Here is a 9,936-nt window from a genome sequence, read left to right as displayed (position 1 = left end):
GCAGTTTCGCAATCACACTTCCAATATGATTGAATTGTTCTAGAATATAACCAGTACAATTTATACCTTATTATGTGATTGGTATTATGTTTTATCTTTAATTACCTACATTATTTTTTACTTTACCGGTTTTTTATCATTAAAAAGATAGGTAAATAAATATATAAGATAGTAGTGATGTTACAAAATGCGATGCGCAAAATAGCATCCCACTACGATCATAATGTGTACTTACATAACATATGATCAAAAACGAATTTGATCAACGAAAAAAAAAGTTACATTAAGAACAGTTAGTTAGTTACATCAAACGTGTGGCTATAGCACAGTATTGCTATAGTGTGTAATGTGTTTGCAAATAGTGCGTGGCCATTTGTTTCGGGGCCGCGGTAGAGCGGCCGACCTCTCGCCTCCGCCCGCTTCGCTTATAACAACTAACATTGAGGCATTTACCTTTCCTAGGTCGGGCCTGTCCTCAATACTGGCTAGAAGCGTTGATTTATTACGATGTATAGAATGCAGTACCAAGTTAAGACACAAATTTTGTGCAATATGCCTAATTTAACAGACACGATTACTTGCTGCGAGCTAGGCGGTCATTTGACACGATCAGTGGTTTCATTCTGGACCAGGCTTTATTTAGCGCATGATTTCATTTTGCAATAAACGATAAGTAACTAATGAATTTTTAAAGTATTTGCCACTACTTTTAAATTTAAAGTGTGAGCAAATCGGAAATTTTCTAAATAGGTACGTTTAATGTCACTAACTAATGTACTGTACATTAAAAACTTCCTCCATTAAAACAAGGTCGTTGTGATGTAAAGTAATGAGATTTTAGTATAGGTAGATATGATTTGTCAATTGTTAAAGTCATCGCTGTGAATGCAGAAAGTAATTATATTATATTACAATAACATACTCGAAGTCTTTGTACTAATAATATCCAGTTTAAAGACCGAGAAGTTTGCACGATTCGATAAAAACAAAACGAATATAACACTCTTAATCTATAAATACCTATAGAAATAGTTACGACTTTTTAATATTCCTACGATAACAATGTTATAAAGTAAATTTCACTTTCACATAGTAGTTTGCAGACTTCAACTTATGTTGTTTTTATAGCGACATTATATGTTTTTTTTAGGTATTTTATTAATTAAAACAAATTGTTTCTATAAAGTCTTATTCAATAAAAATATATGAAACAAAAATGAGTGGCGTAAGATCTTATGTAATTTTGAAACTGTATTAGATAGTAAATTGCTGCTTTGTAATGTAAAAAAATAGGTATTTACACCATATTAATCCTAAATACTTTATGATTTCTCTATGTGCGACAAAAATTGTCAATACTTGGAAATAATGAATTAATATGGAATGCTATTAAAGCTTAGTAAAGTTATACCTCTATTTAAGAAAGGCGATCAAGAAGACTGTAACAACTATAGACCTATCTCGATTTTACCAACATTAAGTAAGGTATTCGAAAAGTTAATATTAAACCAATTGACTAGTCACTTTGCATCTAATAATTTGCTGCACACCAAACAGTTTGGTTTCACAAAGGGGCGCTCAACCACAGATGCTGGAGTTGCACTACTAACACATATATATAAGGCATGGGAAAACTCAAAAAATGCTTTGGGGATATTTTGTGACCTCTCCAAGGCATTTGACTGCGTTGAACATTGTACTTTATTGCGTAAACTTAGTCACTATGGGATTAAAGGACAAGCTCAGAACCTCATAGCCTCACACCTGCATGATAGGATACAAACTGTAGTTGTTAATGGAGAACGTTCTAGCGGTGCGTCAATTAACATTGGTGTTCCACAGGGATCTATTTTAGGACCCTTCTTGTTCTTGGTATATATCAATGACCTACCTTATTATTTACAGGATAGGTTTTTTTTTTTTTTTTGTGTGGTGTCTCTCAATGTTAGCCAGAAGGGCTTCTACATTTTAACGCGGACGCGGGGGTGAACTGAAGGTTCACCCTGGTAGCGACATGCACAAGGGCGTCCCCCCTTGACGGGGACCACGAACCTCGGCTTGAGCTGTCGCTTGAGTGGAGGAGGCCAGAAGGGCCCTAATCGGACGGGACAGGATAGGTGTGAAATAGTTCTGTTTGCAGATGATACCTCATTAATATTTAATGTGGATAGGCATGACCCAAATGTTGACGAAGTGAACAGTGCTCTTTTACACATATCCGACTGGTTTACTGCTAATAATTTATTATTAAATGCCAAAAAAACAACTTGTGTTGAATTTTTACTACCAAACGTTAAAAAGTTAAGCAGAAATATTACCTTGAACGGGGAGGTATTACACCCTACAGAATCGACTGTATTTCTTGGGTTAACATTGGACGAGAAACTACAGTGGGGAGCCCATGTCAACACCGCTGCAGGTAAGCTCAGTTCAGCAGCATATGCAGTCCGAAAGGTAAGGCATCTCACCGATGAAGATACAGCTAGATTGGTTTATTTCAGCTACTTTCATAGTATTATGTCCTATGGAATTCTACTATGGGGCAGGGCAGTAGATATATAGAAACTATATTTATCTTACAGAAAAGAGCCATTCGTTCTATATATAATTTACGTGCTCGGGACTCACTAAGAGATCTCTTTAAGAATACTGGTATCCTTACTGTACCATCACAGTATAATATGTATATTTAATAATATTTTGCATGTACACAAAAACGCCGACTTACACACAAGAGTAGGAGATAGACACTGTTATGGCACAAGGAACAGAAATAGAATTGAAATGCCATTTTTCCGATTAGCTAAAGTTAAAAATTCATTTATGGGTCAAGGTATACGCTTTTACAATAGAATTCCTCATAATATTAAAGAGTTTAGTAGTTCTAAATTTAAAACTTATATAAAAAATGTACTAGTTCAGAGAGCGTACTACAGTATTCAGGAATATATGGACGATAAAAACCCATGGAGGGTTGTCGCGAAAAAAACACAGGACAGTTCTTTGACATGTTATTATAATATATTATGATGTTACATAATATGTATTTTGTAAAATTGTAAAACTGACATGATTTAAAAGAGCAACTATGGAGTTTCTTGCCGGTTCTTCTCCGTAGCTTTCCGAATCGGTGGTAAATTTTAAAATATGTAATGACGTTTCAAAAGTGCTTCTATAAGAAGTCTAATTGAATGAATAAATGTTTGAGTTTGAGTTTGAGTTTGAGTTTATTTAATAGTATTGATATTAAGAGTTATTAAAAAGGAATGAAAATATTAGTTTAGAGATCTTATAAACCATCTGGTAGTTTCTTTCCATGAGAACCATCCTCGTACTTCAAGGAATATAATAAAAAAAAAAGAATTATCGAAATCGGTCCACCCGTTCACGCGTGATGCCGTGACAAATGACAATAGAAAACGGGTTTCATTTTTATAATACATATATGTATTATCATTATGTAAGTAGGCATCTAATATTTAAACAATATATTGAATACAGGAAAATTAAATATGGAACTTACATATTATTATATCACATAAAATTTAACAATTCTAATGATAAGTAATGACTAATTAGTAATAACTATAAACTAAATACTTAGGTATATTTTTTAGGTACTTGAATGTTAAGGAAAATATTATGTAATTAGCCATAAATTTAAAGTAATTTATTTCATCCAATCTGTTTTTTTGTGAAATTATTTTTATATGATGTCATCATTGTACAAAAATAAGCTATGAGCTTTTTTATCATCGTATAATATTATATATATGATTGAAATCTTTTATAGATATTAATTAAGTATCAAAATTACGCTATAGTAAATCCCTTGGGCATACGTCACTTTAACGTAAGTGTACATTTTTTTATTCCTTAATGCTAATAATAATTATAATATGGATGAAAATACTGCAGTACGATCCCGATCAGCAATAACTAATAAATAAAATGCAAGCTTGGACCACTGAGCCACCTACCTATAACCTAGCCCCTTTACTTTTACTTTCAGTGTAGGTATGATCCATTTATAATAATTTTACATTTACGGGATATATTTTTATTTTCCCTATCCTATATCGCTGGATATTCCTCGTACTGTGACGTCTGCGACATTGAAGCCCGATTAAGCATAGCAGATGAGTCGCGAGGTCGAATGTACGTTGTCCTTTTCTATCGCGTGTTCTTATCGTTCATTATTCCAACACAAGATTGTTTTAGACCTATATGGGTCCTTCTCCTTTCCACAGGCTATCAAGGAGGATTACTTCGTAATACGTGACTACTATGTAACATACAATTAGTAGGCGGTTGTGAAAGAACAGTGATAATAATTGAGTATTTGAATTAATTTTTTTTTTGTGATAAATGGAAAGATTATATATTAGTTTTATAACAAAACTGTTTTTATTTTTATTTTTTTTGCAATAATTCAAAAGTTATTTCAAAATAAAAATTAGTCTTTGAATCCAGTACCGAAGACACGCCGACAACTCCCGAAGCGTCACCCGATCGCGTATGACGTCACAATGTTAGTTTTCACTCATTGCAGTTGGTAGAAAATTAAATATAGTTTGAAAAACTAAACAGGATAAAAAGATAAATTCATGAAATTATTGTATTGTTACCGGGTTTTTATAAGTATACAAAATTTAAATTAAATCCGTCGGTTTATAGTGGGTCTAAATCGAATCGAAAGGAGAATTGGTTACATACAAACATATGTTTTAAGCTGATCCTGGCGATCCTTATCAGGATAAATTTATGATATTATTGTATTGTCATCGGATCTTGATAAGTGTTCAAAATTTTAACAAAATCCGTCGGTTTTAAGTGGGTCAAAATCGAGTCGAAACTTCGAAAGGAGTCGGTTACATACAAACATACAGGTGAAGCTAATAAAAGCGTGTTAATAATAAATACAGTGATCTATTTAATTTTGTTGTCATTATTAAATTACATATTAATTATATTAATTATTGTTAATTATATTATTTAAATTTATATAAATTTATGGCGAACCTCAAAAGTTATCGTTTTGTACCATTATGTACGAATACTACAAAGGCAACTCCTGACAAAAATCGGTGATCATAAATATATCAACATCAAGAATATTATTCGTAACTAACTAACTAATTCGGAACCAACTAACAAATCGTATGTAAACGCTATGTAGGTACTGCAGTTAATAATAGCTATAACATTATGACGTCACAACTGTGGTGACCAGTCATGGCGCGTTTTTAGTCACGTGATTCTAACTTAAATTTCATCAATTTTTAATTGCTTATAATTAACGGAAAAAAATTTTTTTGAAGTTATTTGCATTAAATATCAATATTATTGATAATAAAGTTTCAAAATACATAAAAAAAATCAATAATTTTTTTTTATTCAAATACTCAATTGGACGGCCTTATTCAGGAAGCATGGAAGATGTCAGAATCGCACTATGTACATATTCTGTATTTTTATAATAAACTAGCGGTCCGCCCCGGCTTCGCCCGTGGTACATAATATTTACGTTTACGAATTATCGAAATCGGTTCAGTCGTTCTCGAGTTATGCGCTTACCAACACATTTTGCGATTCATTTTTATATATAAGAAGACTAGCAAACTGGGCGAACTCCGTTTCGCCACCAGAGACCCTTTTCTTTGCTATAAACCTCACGGAGCCCGAGACCTTTCCAACGAATGCAAAACCGTGGAAGTCTGTTGGTGCGATCTGGAGTTATAGCGTCAGGAAGGAAAACCGGACTTATTTTTATATGACTTACTTGACTTAATGTCCTGTGTTCCCTATGTGGGGCAGAGGGCGTTCAGGCGTTCTGTCTTGGGCTACGCTCTTCACCTGCCACGTCAACCCAATCGCCCTAGCCTCCGCCGCCACCGATCGTAGCCAGGATTGCCTAGGACGGCCACGCTTCCTTTTTCCTTGCGGAGTTCATTCCAGGGTTCGCCTAGGTATACATATGTGAGGTATTTCGCATTTTATTTTATATTTTTATATACTTAGTAGATAAATAAGAATATCATAGTAAGTTTCGCCTTGACTTTATATAAAATCATGCACGTTATAATAAAAATATTTTGAAATTTTAAAATTCATATTTAAATTTTCTTAAAAATACAGGATTTTATAAATTGAAGTAAACAAGGTTATAGCTTATAACCTTTAAAATTGATGTCTTATAACAATTATGTTACTGAGTAGGTACTTAATAAGTAATAACAAAAAAAAAAATGTAATCAACTTTTCATTCTTTCTGCAGACCAAAACGTCAGAAATGAAGAGCAGTTTAATCTTTTATGTACCAACGTAATTAAACTTGCATTAACTTTGTAAAGTCTTATCGATACTAGACATTTATAATATTCACTTAGTTATAATACCACAAGAGCTTCAAAATTATCGGGTATTTTCCGATAGGTTCGTTGCAAACAAATGAAGGAGTCAAGTTTTTAGTCAAGGTTAAAAAAATTTCCTGAAAAACTTGACGACTTTATTTGTTTGCAGGGAACCTTGAGGGAAATGCCAGATAATTTTGAAGCTCGTGTGGTATTCGGGAGATTATTTTTCCGTCCCAAATGTCGGCCAATAATTTCACAATTGAATTGAACCTGTCAGTTTGACGTCAATGACCAGAGAAAATTTTCAAAAAATTATCAATATAATACCATGTAGGTTGTACCACGTGACGTCGAATGGTGCAATTCTATTGGTTGATATTTGGGTCGGAAAAATAATCAATTCAATCAACGTCTGTTTTAGTAGGTAACTGTCGACATTAGGTTTCTAAAGAATAGAAGACAAAATATTTTGGTTCTTGGAACAATTAAAAATGTTGCGGTTTTAAACTTCAAACGCGGCATGAACCGGAATTGATAATAGTGGCGATAAGAAGATAGGGGAATACCCAAAGATGATAGATACCTGTGGAAGTTATGGGTTCGAATACCTACATGCTGATTGTGGCTAGACTTGACGTAGCTTATTATAACGCGAATCATGTAAAAAGAACGCTGGATGAAAGTGATGGGGTGTGTTTTGGCATGTACTGAGTTTAGCACGAAAGTTATTTGCTGCTTATTTTATTGTTGAAGTAGGCTCTCGAGTCGTGGCTTCGCAACTACATATTTGTTATTCTTATACCACCTCATAACACCAAATAGACCAATAAATCGCCAATGCGCAGCTTAACCGTCAGCGTTCTTTTTACATTGATACATAGCTATTTGCATTCAGGGTTCACATACATACCCAACGCTGAAAAAATCTTTGATATAGTTCCAGTACTTCCTGAGATTTGTGCATTCAAATAAAAAAAAACAGACAAATTCTTCAGTTTTATATGATTAATTTATTAGTAACTATAGATAAGGACTATCAAAAGATACGATTAGCAGACTATTACGTTATTTGGAACATTATAATAAGAAGGGATTCGCTTCGACTTCGTAATTCGTATTTCGTATATATTGATAACTGACTGGATGATGTAACACTCATCCATATTACCCTGTCTTCCCTGGTGAAAAATCTGTTTACAGTAATATGTTTATGTATGTAAGTAGGTACATATTATGCTGATTTGCTGACGAAATATATACTTCACATTTTCTTAAACATTTCCTTAAAATGCGTTATATTTCGCCATATATTTTGACAAATTGAATTAAATAACTTATTAAGTTAATATTTAATATTTATGTAAAATTGTAAACGAAATGTAAAGAAAAAAATTAAGGTACTTATGACAGTTAAATAATATATTGCGTGAACTATAATACAATTTATTTATATGCATATTGCATAATGTACCTACCAATATTGATTATGTTCATTAACATTTTACTCACGAGAGACCAATATTTGTTAAAAAGTGTAACAAACCAAGTAGGTAGGTACCTAGATACTCCTTGTCTTAAAAGTAATATAATATTCCTTTTTATATTATAAAAAATTAAAACACATTTTTAAGGCGTAGTAGCTACCTAACTTAAAAAAAGAAAAATAAATATTTCCATAAGCCATGTCGCTTCGCCTAAAATCATCGTCCCGGTACCTATATGCAATTCTTGGCAACTTGGTTTATAATAATTGTGTTGACAAGATCAACCAATTATTGATGTAATGTAGATACTGGATGTTGTAAATCAATACAACTACCTCCGTATTGTAAACTGTCGCGATTGTTATCGCTTCAGCTCCGTGATGTCACCAAGAAGGCCTTGGTGTTTATTTTTATGAAGTGCTACCTTCAACAGCAGTTCATTTTAATTAAATATATTTCCAGCGTGGATGGATGTGCCTCGTTACATCGACGTAAGTAAATAAAATCAGTACTTAAATTTCCTTAAATCATAGTTTAAAATTTATGTAATGCACAGTAATAATATTGTGGTAATAAACTTCTATAATTGATAAAAAGGAACTATCATTCATAAGTTTAATAACTACTAGCGGTCCGCCCCGGCTTCGCCCGTGGTACATAATATTTACGTTTTCTCTACATAAAAACCATCCTCGTACTTCAAGGAATATAATAAAAAAAGAATTATCGAAATCGGTTCAGCCGTTCTCGAGTTATGCGCTTACCAACACATTTTGCGATTCATTTTTATATATAAGAGAAGATTAATTATTATGTAGTCCTAAAATATTAAACGTGCTATCTTCTTGGTTGACAAAACAAAAGAAGCATTCGTAGCATAGCATAGGCACAGTTGACAGATATATACTACGTACATACAGTTAGGAAACTAAGCCCCCCCCATGAAATTATGACGTATAGCTATAGGGCTGTTACTTTTTGATATTTAACCGACTTGAAAAATAAAGGAGAAGGTTATCAATTCGGCCTGTATATTTCTGTTTGCTTTTTTTCAGTTGATTTTGTGGTAATTTGGAGATTAAAACCCGTTAAAATACAAAAATGGTGTAGCCTAAATATGAATTTACAAGAAGAAACAATCCGAATTAATACAGCTTGTAAAAGTAAATACGTTTTTATCAGTGCTATATTTCGAAATCTAGTTTTGTTATGGACGCCGAAGGCTATTTAATGTACGGTACCTAAATTATTTATAATGCTTGATATTTGTATTATACATTTATTCAATAATTATTTTAAACCAGAATTTACAATACTTGTATGTAGGTATACCTACTAAATTATTTTTAAAACGATAAATTAAATTAAATCAAAAAACACAAAATATGCAAAAATAAATTAAAATTATTATTATACGAGCATAGAACCTCTACCTTTTTGTTTTAGGAAGAAAAAGAAAATAGTTTGACAGGCTTAGTGCTTGACAAAGTGGAGACGCCACGTATCGATAAAAATACAATAATTATAATATCTATCTTTTTCTTCCCTAATATTTACGTAATTATGCACATAAATTTAAACAAGATTTTTTTAAGGTTTCCTTTTTTTATATTTTCGTGCTCTTCTAGATTGCGTAAAAAATAGATGCGATCTTTAAACAGACTGGACTCCTAATAGGTACTATTTGTAGCTATCATTTTGATAGAAAATATGTGAACATAATATAAAACTCATACTGCCATATCTATAGAAATTAAAAAATAGTCTCTTTTTAACTTGTAGTCAGATATGGTATTTACAAATATATTTATTGAAAGGGCTACAAACTGAAACAATCGATATTTATTTAATGTGAATTGACATCACTTTAAACTTTTTTCCATACTATATTCAAAATCTGTGGATGTGTCACCCGCTACTATCGATCCCCCTCAATACCCTTGTAAACACGCTTGATGGGGGGGGAGCCATTTCGAACATTTTGTATGAAGTTTCCTTACTGTATGTATCTGTATATTGTGGCATAGGTACCTACAAGAAACAATATAATAAACACAGGTGTCACTCCAAATTAGTTATACGTCAGTGACAAGTCC

At 32.5% G+C, this 9,936-nt stretch overlaps 1 long non-coding RNA gene across 1 annotated transcript; it reads left to right on the top strand.

Moving 5' to 3' along the window:
• The first annotated feature begins 1,394 nt into the window (after window positions 1–1,394).
• Window positions 1,395–2,266, top strand: LOC149485104 (uncharacterized). The gene is made up of 2 exons (XR_016316169.1): window positions 1,395–1,910; window positions 2,118–2,266. It is a non-coding gene; the product is annotated as an uncharacterized LOC149485104 (long non-coding RNA).
• The last annotated feature ends 7,670 nt before the right edge of the window (window positions 2,267–9,936 follow it).

Source organism: Colias philodice, chromosome 10 (genome assembly GCF_061535455.1).
Source record: "Colias philodice isolate Cphi_HAF_F1 chromosome 10, ilColPhil1 Martin Lab GWU primary, whole genome shotgun sequence".
Lineage (NCBI taxonomy): Eukaryota > Metazoa > Arthropoda > Insecta > Lepidoptera > Pieridae > Colias > Colias philodice.
This window is presented reverse-complemented; position numbering and strand designations above follow the sequence as displayed.